Source organism: Photinus pyralis, unplaced genomic scaffold (assembly GCF_008802855.1).
Source record: "Photinus pyralis isolate 1611_PpyrPB1 unplaced genomic scaffold, Ppyr1.3 Ppyr1.4_LG1, whole genome shotgun sequence".
NCBI lineage: Eukaryota > Metazoa > Arthropoda > Insecta > Coleoptera > Lampyridae > Photinus > Photinus pyralis.
Window position 1 is genome coordinate 62975463 of NW_022170249.1, and position 9895 is coordinate 62985357.

Consider the following 9895-nt stretch of genomic DNA (forward strand, 5'->3'; position numbering starts at 1 on the left):
GCTTTGTCATATCAGTGATGACGTGGATTTATTTGGAGCACTGGATAACTTTTCAGCCTTTCCCTTTGAGAATTGCTTAGGGAGGTTAAAATCTTTGATAAAATCTCCTCGCAAACCATTACAACAACTATGTCGTAGACTTTTGGAGCTTGAATTTAGTTTTACTGTGCAAGAAAGTAATCCATTACATTCCTTATTAGTACAACATGATCATTACAATGGTCCATTACCAAGTGATAAATCCATCAATGATTTTAAGCAGTTTAAACGACTTTTTCTAAAAACATTTACTCTCTCTGTTCATTCATATTCAAATGCTGATTCTTACTGCATCATTGGTAACAATGCCGTTGTGCAAATTCATAACATTCTAGTTAATGTAAAAAATGAAATATTTGTGGTTGGGAAACAATTTAAATCTAAAACTTCATTGTATAAATATCCATTTGAGTCGAAAAAATTAAATATATACGTTATTAATAATTTGTCCAATAAATATGAAGTTTGGTCTGCTACAACATTAATAGGGAAATGCATAGTATATCCTGTTCCGTCAAAAAACAGTACTGTATCTTTTCCAATTATTCATTCATTGTGTGAAACTTAAACTCTATTTTTTTGTATATATGTATGTATATATCTTATTATTACTGTATTGAATCAATCATTTTGTATTTTTTTAAATAAATAACGTGACTTGTGACCATAGTTTTTAATGAGCTGAAACCGTTGCCTTGACGCGAAGTATAAGCAGTATGTCGTTGACAAATCGTCTTTTTGGCCTTATTTTTAGGTCTATTTTGATGTGTTAAGGTCATTTTAAGGTGATTAGTATCGTCATATGTGACGTCATTTCTGTACATCATTACCACTTAATATGTGGCGTCATGGGGCTGTGACATTAGGAAGTCATTATGACGTTATACTGACTTCAAATATCACGTGAATAGGACAAAAAGGATGACCACAATTAAACGTCATAAAGACGTAGTCAGGCTGGGTGGTGGATGTGGAATCTTGACAGTCTCAGAAACTTGAATCAGTAAAAGCCTCTAGATTGTCATATAAACCTCTATAAGTTAATCCAAAATTGGACGTGCCTCTTAAATATCTAAAAAGTCTCTTAACACTTGACCAGTCATCTTCGGTCGGCTGTAATTGTTTTCTGGCAAGATAGTTTACAGAAAATGCAATATCAGGTCTGGTTGCATTAGCCAAATACATCAGGCTACCTATTGCTTCTCTGTAAGGTGCTTTACTAGGTTTGGATTCTTCGATTTGGGCTGTGTTTAGTTTTGGTTCGTTTGATTTTCGTCTTTTATTTTGTTTAGTTACTTGTGTTGTAACCATAGGTGTACCTTGTGGTTTAGATTCATTCATATTGAATCTCTCTAAAATTGATTCTATGTACTGTCGTTGATGTATTTTCATACATTTCTTACTTCGATCTCTTTCAATTGACATTCCAAGAAAACTTTTTGGTTCCCCAAGGTTCTTCATGTCAAATACTCTACTTAATTGACTAACAATTTCATTCAATTTATGTTTGTCATTGCTGGCAATCAGCATATCATCTACGTACAGAACAAGTACAACAAATTTGCCTTCTTTTCTCCAACTATACAGACAAGGCTCATGTAGATCATTCTGTAAACCAAATTTGAGTACTTCCTCTGTAAATCTCTTATTCCACTTCTTAGGACTTATTTTAATAATAATAATAATAATCTTTATTATTCTGGCGAGGATCAGCATAATGCTGTTTTTCCTAACCAGCACGAAATAAATGACACAAAAAAAAACATTAAACTGAAAAATACAGATTGGTTGTACTAAATAATACAAAAAAAATTCGTGTTATAGAGAAGAACATTAACATTTGTATTAACCGAGAAGCACCGTTTAGCCATCTAAGAGTGAATCTCTTTTCAAAAGATTTTTAATTTTCCTTTTAAATGGTTGCAGAGGTAGCGACCGATAAACATGAGGAACCTTGTTGTACAAATAGGCAGACAGGTAACTAAACGAAGCTTCGTAACGTGTGGCACTGTGCGCAGGTGTTGAAAATATAATACAACATCATAACATTGAAAAACAGTGTGAAGCGTAGCTATGGTAAATATAGTAGTTACTCCAATAATTGAGAATTTTTCCTGTTAGAAACTTCACTGTCGTTACATATTACTATCTTTAATAACTCTGCGTGATTATTACAACAGGTTATGGGCCCAGACTGTTTTTAACTGCACAAGTGATATCTGTTGTGTGAGCGCGAAGCGTGGAAATTTATTTGCATCGTTTGTCATACTCGTAAATGGAAAAACGACGGGAAATGGATTTCAAAACACACGTTGAAAAACTTGAGGGAGCTAGTAATTGGTCCAAGTGGAGACGACAGATTGAATTGTTCTTACGACATCATGAGGTGGTTGATGTGGTAGATGGTACGCTTTCTGAGCCCGTTGCACCAGAAACAGGAGCTGCAGCTGATGTACTTAGTGTCCACGAGAAGGAATTAAAAAAATTCCAGAAAGCAGATGCATTGGCACAACTTATTTTATTTTAGTCACGTCAATGAATGATGCCAATATTGATCTGACAGCTACATGTCGGACTGCAAGATTAACGTGGGAAAAACTAACTTCAGTGTATGAACAGAGTTCAGGTCAACGAGTTGATAGATTGATGAAAACTTCTTTACATGTGAAAAGGATTCTTCGGAAAACATCACAACGCATATAGCTAGATTGCAGCGTAATTTCAGCGAATTAAATGATGAACTTAGGAAATTAGTGAAAACTGAATTACCTGATTTGCTCTTAAGTCGTGTAATGTCTACATTGCCTCCTGACTATTTTGAGTTTAAGAGCGTGTGGGAGTCGGTTCCTTTAGTGGATCGTACGTTGAATAAACTTACAGAAAGGCTTCGACTGATCGAAATGAGGTTACCTGAAAAGAAAAACGATTCTACGGCATTAGTTGTTAAATCCGGAATTAACAAACATAGTGGAAATCGTTGTGGAAAAGAAAAAGTGGCGAAAGAGAACTTGAGGAGATGTTTCAAGTGCAATAAGGTTGACCATTTTGCCAAAAATTGTCCAGGGAAGTTTAGGGGAAACTCTTCACATTCGGCAGAGAATCTGGTATCTATGAAATCTGAATTTGTTGGTGATGCGTTCGTTGGAACTTCTGGTTTGTTGTTCAACTGCGGGATGGAGTGGATTGCAGATTCAGGTGCGTCTGCACATATGACTATGCAAAAAGACTGTATTGTTGATTATACATCTTTTCGTGAACCAAAATCAGTTCAAATTGGAAACGGGGAGGTCATATATGCTTACGGTTGTGGACGTGTGAATGTTGAAATGAGGGTAAATGGTGTTTGGGAACGAAATTATTTAAAAGACGTTTGATATGTTCCAGACATTGGTAAAAACTTATTCTCAATTGGGGAAACTGTGAAAAAGGGTTTCGAGTTTAAGGTAAATGGAAATAGATGTGAACTTTCGAAAGACAATGTGGTGCGTCTAATTGGTAAAAGAACTATTAGACCGGGAGGCAGTGTACATAGTAACTAAACCATAAGCGACAAAAAATTCGACAATACAGGCTGAAAGTACGTTGAAAACTAATAATAAAATCACTAGTCTGCCAGTCGTAAGTGGCAGCATTAACTTGGGGCGGCGCTGAATAGGTGACTTCTTTAGGGGATCAACTAAATTCCCAAACTATTACGGTCACGGAAAAGATTGTATCAAGAAATCCCATTTTTTCCATAGTTTTCAAATATGCTATGACAGATGATTTCAAGTGCAGCGTTGGTAGCGAAAGACGCCCTTCAATGTAGGGAAAAACACCCCTGAACTAAACCATGAGGACCGTATAAAAATTATACATAAAAAATTCCTCTTTTTGTCACTACTTTAAAATATATCCTGGCAGACGATATTAAGTGTAACTTTAATAGTGGCAGACGTCTTAGAAGTTAAATAATTTAGGTATAGTAAATCCCAGCGAGTGCGAGCGTGTGAGAGATAAGCGCGCGAGAGCATAACCAACAGAGATAGATTTGATTCTAAACTTCTGATTCACATATAGTTCCATCCACTTCAATCAAACGGATTGTAGAAACTCAGACATTTTTCGGTGGCATTCGCCCAAATTGCGATGAACTAAACCATGAGGACCATACACAAGTCATACATCCGGTAAATGCGTGGGAACCCGGTAACGCGTTACCCTGCGCGTTACACACATCAACACCCAAATTCACGAACATCTTTCGAAGATTTATGAATTTCTGCGTGTTATTGGAAAAGAGACCTACTTCCATCTAATACCTTGATGGTAGCGTCAATTTTACATTTCCCAAAGCAATAACAGCAATATCCCTATCGGAAGCGCTAATAATGACTTTGCTACTTGTTGGTAGTTTACCAAGATGGTAAATTATTCGAGAATCTGCCTCTTAGTGACTGCAGCACAATTCAGTTTTTACCACATATGTCACAAATTTATAGCACTTATCTTCATATGTGGCAAACACAACTTTCCTTCCAAGTAAAGCGCAACAGGTCTTTTTTGCCTATGAACGGTATAAGTAATGTATAAGAGAGGCTTTGAGCTATCATTGCGAAGTGGTTTTATGAAATTTGCAGGCTGCTTCTGAGTGGAAACAGAAATTGAGTAGGATTGTAATCTTTCCTTATTTTGATCCCAACGATCATGTTCTGCGTGCTTCATGGAAGGGGTAACTATCTGTCAAAAGTAAGATGTACTTCTCTCGCTGACACAGCACAAATCTTGCCGAGGATATGTTCAGAAAATCGCTCAAAGGTTTACCGGAGATCTTTTAAAAGATGCAAAAAAAATAATCCATCGATTAAAACAACATCTACAACTGGCGATGGACTAGGAGCACTTGAAGAAATCATACTTCCGAAAAAGTTTCAGCAAAACAAACTTGTCGATTTTAATCATCGATCCATCAATGTTGCATAGAGACAACGGAACTGGAGGATAGTTTAAAACGAGCTGAAGATCTATCTTCTTTTCTCTTCAAGTTTTCTGTTTCTCAGTCTGAGAAGAATTCAAGAAATACCGACAATCTTATCGCGAAATAAACAATTTATTATTTTGCCTAATTTAATTCGTTTGGTAACTCCAAGCGGTGCGTAAATCTATAGCTATCTCTGTTCGTTGTGCTCTCGCGCGCTTATCTCTCACACGCTCGCACTCGCTGGGATTTACTATACCTAAATTTTTTAACTTCTAAGACGTCTGCCACTATTAAAGCTACACTTAATATCGTCTGCCAGGATATATTTTAAAGTAGTGACAAAAAGAGGAATTTTTTATGAATAATTGTTATACGGTCCTCATGGTTTAGTTCAGGGGTGTTTTTCCCTACATTGGAGAGCGTCTTTCGCTACCAACGCTGCACTTGAAATCGTCTGCCATAGCATATTTGAAAACTATTGAAAAAATGGGATTTCTTGATACAAATCTTTTCCGTGACCGTAATAGTTTGGTAATTTAGTTGTCACCTAAAGAAGTCACCTATTCAGCGCCGCTCCAAGTTAATGCTGCCACTTACGACTGGCAGACTAGTGATTTTCTTATTAGTTTTCAACGTACTTTCAGCCTGTATTGTCGAATTTTTTGTCGCTTATGGTTTAGTTACTATGTACACTGCCTCCCGGTCTATATAAACCGGTTGTATGAACTAGAAATGCGAGTGTGTAAACCGGAAGGTGATGCTGACGTGTTAATTGCTTCAAAGACAGACACCCTTCAGGTGTGGCATGAAAGATAATGTCACCAAAGTAAACACCATGTTAAGAATTTTTTAGAAAAACGGGGAATTTCTGTGGAAGTGGATCAGGAATTCTGTGAAGCTTGTGTCGTGGATAAACAACACCGGAAGAGTTTTGGTACTAGAACTATTATATTTGATCCAAATTCCAATGAGATTCTATAAATTGAATACGAAGGAAGAATATTTTATTTGACTTGAAAATTACAACTTGACAATATCTCAATTATTTTATTCAATCCGATTGCTCTGATCTTAATACCCCCTCTCAATCGACTAATCCAATCTTGCAAATTAATTTCTCAAACTGAGTTACATCAGCACTTAATGCTACATATTCTGCTTCACTAGAAGATGTTGCTACTGTAGATTGTTTTCGACTAGACCAGGAAACAGTGCATCCAAAAACTTTAAAGACGAAACCACTTGTCGATTTCCGATCTGCAGTATCTCCAGCCCAGTCAGCATCCGCATAACCCACAAATGGAATGTTACTGTTAACAGAAAATCTTAGTGCCATTTTCTTGGTTCCTTTTAAATAACGAACAACTCTCTTCAATGATTGGCAATGCTCTTCTATAGGGTGCTGTTGAAATCTACCAAGATAACTGATAGGGAAACAAATATCAGGACGAACACATAACATCAAATACATCAAACTACCCAGCAACTCTTGATATGATTTCCTGTTATTATTGTCGTCAGAATTTGTACAAGGCAACTTTAATCCTTTCTCCATAGGAGTCTTCACTGCGTTGCAATCCTGTAAACCAAAGTTCTTCAAAATCTTTTCAATATGGTGGGGCTGAGATAAGTTTATGTAATCTGAACCAATCTCAATCTTCATACCCAGGAAATTTTTCAACTCTCCGCAATCTGACATTGAAAATTGTTCAGACAATAACTTCTTCACATTTTCCATATCTGAAAGTGTTTTTCCAACCAAAAGCAAATCATCTACGTAGAGAACCAAAAAAATATGTTGACCATTTTCATTGCGTGTATAAAGACAATAATCATGTTTTGACCTTACAAATCCAATTTGCAAAAGATAACTATTCAACTTTTCATTCCAACATCTAGGAGCTTGTTTTAAACCGTAGAGTGTTTTGAATAACTTGCACACTTTGTTTTCTTCATTTGTAACACCATCAGGTATGGTCATGTAAATCTCTTCTTTTAGATCTCCATGCAAAAAGGCTGTTTTCACATCCAGCTGTTGAAAAAAATATCCAAGACGAATACCAACAGCTAACAAATCTCGCATTGTAGTGAGTTTCGCAACTGGTGCATAAGTTTCAAAATAGTCGAAGCCATGCTTCTGTAAATATCCTTTTATAACTAGTCTTGCCTTATGCTTCTTTGGAACACCATTTTCATCATATTTTATACAAAAAATCCATCTTGACTCCATAATTTTTTTCAAACCGGGCTTTTCGACAATCTTCCATACTTTGTTCTTCTCCATTGATGTGAGTTCATCTTCAACTGCTTTAATCCACAAATCTTTATCTTCTCTTCCAAAAATATCTCCATAACATTCCGGAACATCTGGAAGAACATTACCAGCAGTACTTGCTCTATAAGTAGTAAAGAAATTTTTCAACTTACTCGGTCTCTTGCGCTCCCTATCGCTCCGCCTCAAGTGCATTTCGTCACATTGATTATTTGGGGAAGGGAGCGCCTCAGCATTAGACTAATTTTCTTCTTCAGTTGTTTCTTGTTGATTTTCAATAATTGAATTTTCCGAGACATCTTCAATTACATCAACATTCTCGACAAAACCATTTTCCCCCTCTTGCTCGAGATCTTTGAAATATGTTTTCCTTGGTTTTTGTATATGATCATTTTCCGAACTTTTCTCAAACGGAAAACCTTCATCAAACTTGACATCACGTGCAGTAAAAACTCGCTGTTTTTCTATATCCCACAATCTATACCCATTAGGAGCATAGCCAATCATAACTGATTCCCTGCATTTTGGAGACAGTTTTCTTCTCAGCTGATCAGGAATCCAAGCAAATGCTTTACACCCAAACACCCTCAGCTTATTTAAATCTGGTGAATGGTCATACCATTTTTCAGCCGGTGTCTTGTTGTCATTCAGTGCAGCAGTAGGACTTCGGTTGATCAAATATACTCCAGTTAAAGCAGCTTCACACCGCAGTCTTTTCGGCATCTGGGATTCCATCAATATCATTCTAATTTTTTCAGTGAGAGTTCTATTAAACTGTTCTGCCACTCCATTCTGCTGAGGCGAATATGCAACCGTTGTGTGTATTTGAATTCCTTTCATTTTATACCATTTATCCTGTTCCTTAGACAAGTACTCTCCACCTTGATCTGTTCTTAATTTTGAAATAGGCAGTATACATTTAGCTGTAGCCATTGCTTCATATTCTTTCATAGCATCAAATACTTCTGATTTCTTTTTAATCAAGTAAATATTTGCAAAATGTGTAAAATCATCTATGAAGGAAACGAAATATCTTGAACCATTCCAAGCAACTGGGTTAATCGGTCCACACACATCTGAATGAATTAACTCCAATGGCTGTTTAGCTCTTTCTCTTGTATGATTGAATGGACTACGTGTCAGTTTACCTTTGATACAAATTTTACATAGTCCAGACTCTTTTTCTTGCATATTTTCCAATAAACCTTCTTTAACTAATTTCAACATGTTATCTTTACCAATATGACCCAAACGTTTATGCCACAAATCAAATTTACTATTAGTACTCACAAAGGCGCTACTGCTCACTAAATCAATTTCCAATTCATAGAGTTCGCCATTTAAGTACGCAGTCGCAACAACTTGTCCATTTTTCAAAATTATCGCCTCACTCTTCTCAAATACCACATTTAAACCTGCTTTAGTTAATTTTCCTAACCGACAGCAAATTATCACGTAGATCTGGAACGTACAGTACATCCTGCATACAAACTTCAATGCCCTTATTGCTCATTCCATTTACTTCTCCGGAGTGCGTGGAGATCAGTGATTCATTTTCCTTTGCAATACATATTGTGATTGGTTTCCTCGGCTGTTTCATATTGGCAAAAGTACCACTTCTCATTTGCCAAGTGATCACTCGCTCCTGAATCTAACTTAAATACAATGGTGCGGTTTCCTTTCTCCACAAATTCTCGATTTGAATCGGCCATGAAACAAATACTGTTAGAATAATTACCACTAGTAGCACTCCTCGCTTCACCTATCCTGCAATCCATAGCTTTATGACCAATTTTATTGCATTTGTAACACTTTCCATGGAATTTAGTATTCCTTTGAAAACGTTTCCAGTGCTTCTTCTTTCCTGCAAACGCTGTTTTCTGTTGCGGTTCATCCTCATGACGCTCAGCAAAACGGGTTTCCTCTAACAGTAGTCTCTCCTTAACTATACTGAATGTTAGTTTATCCAAATTTTGCAACGCTGTTATTAATGGGTCATATTTCTCAGGTAACGTTAAGAAAAATTGAGCTAATAAATCGGTTTCTTCCATTTCAGCACCACTACTTTTCAACTTTCGAACCAAGTTTTCAAAATTGACCAAATGAGACGTAACTTTGTCATCATCACCCATTCTAAGTCTCGCTAATTGCTTCCTTACTAACAATTGATTAACAGCAGACTTTTTTGCAAACATCAAGTGGAGACTTTCCCACATTTCTTTAGCAGTCTCCTTGTCACGTACATATGACAAGCATTCATTATTTATGAAACTGACCAGACGGTCCTTCGCTTTCTTATCTCTTTTCAAGAAGTCACTCCTATCCTTTCCTTCAGTGGGTGGATCGCCCGTTAAAACGTCCACTAAATTCAGGGAGTCCATATGAACCTTGACCCTGAATTGCCACTCATCAAAATTGCAGCCGTTAAACTGCTGGATCCCAATATTATTATTGTTGCTTTCGCCCATAACCTATTATATTTGATCCAAATTCCAATGAGATTCTATAAATTGAATACGAAGGAAGAATATTTTATTTGACTTGAAAATTACAACTTGACAATATCTCAATTATTTTATTCAATCCGATTGCTCTGATCTTAATAAGAACACTGAGAGATACAG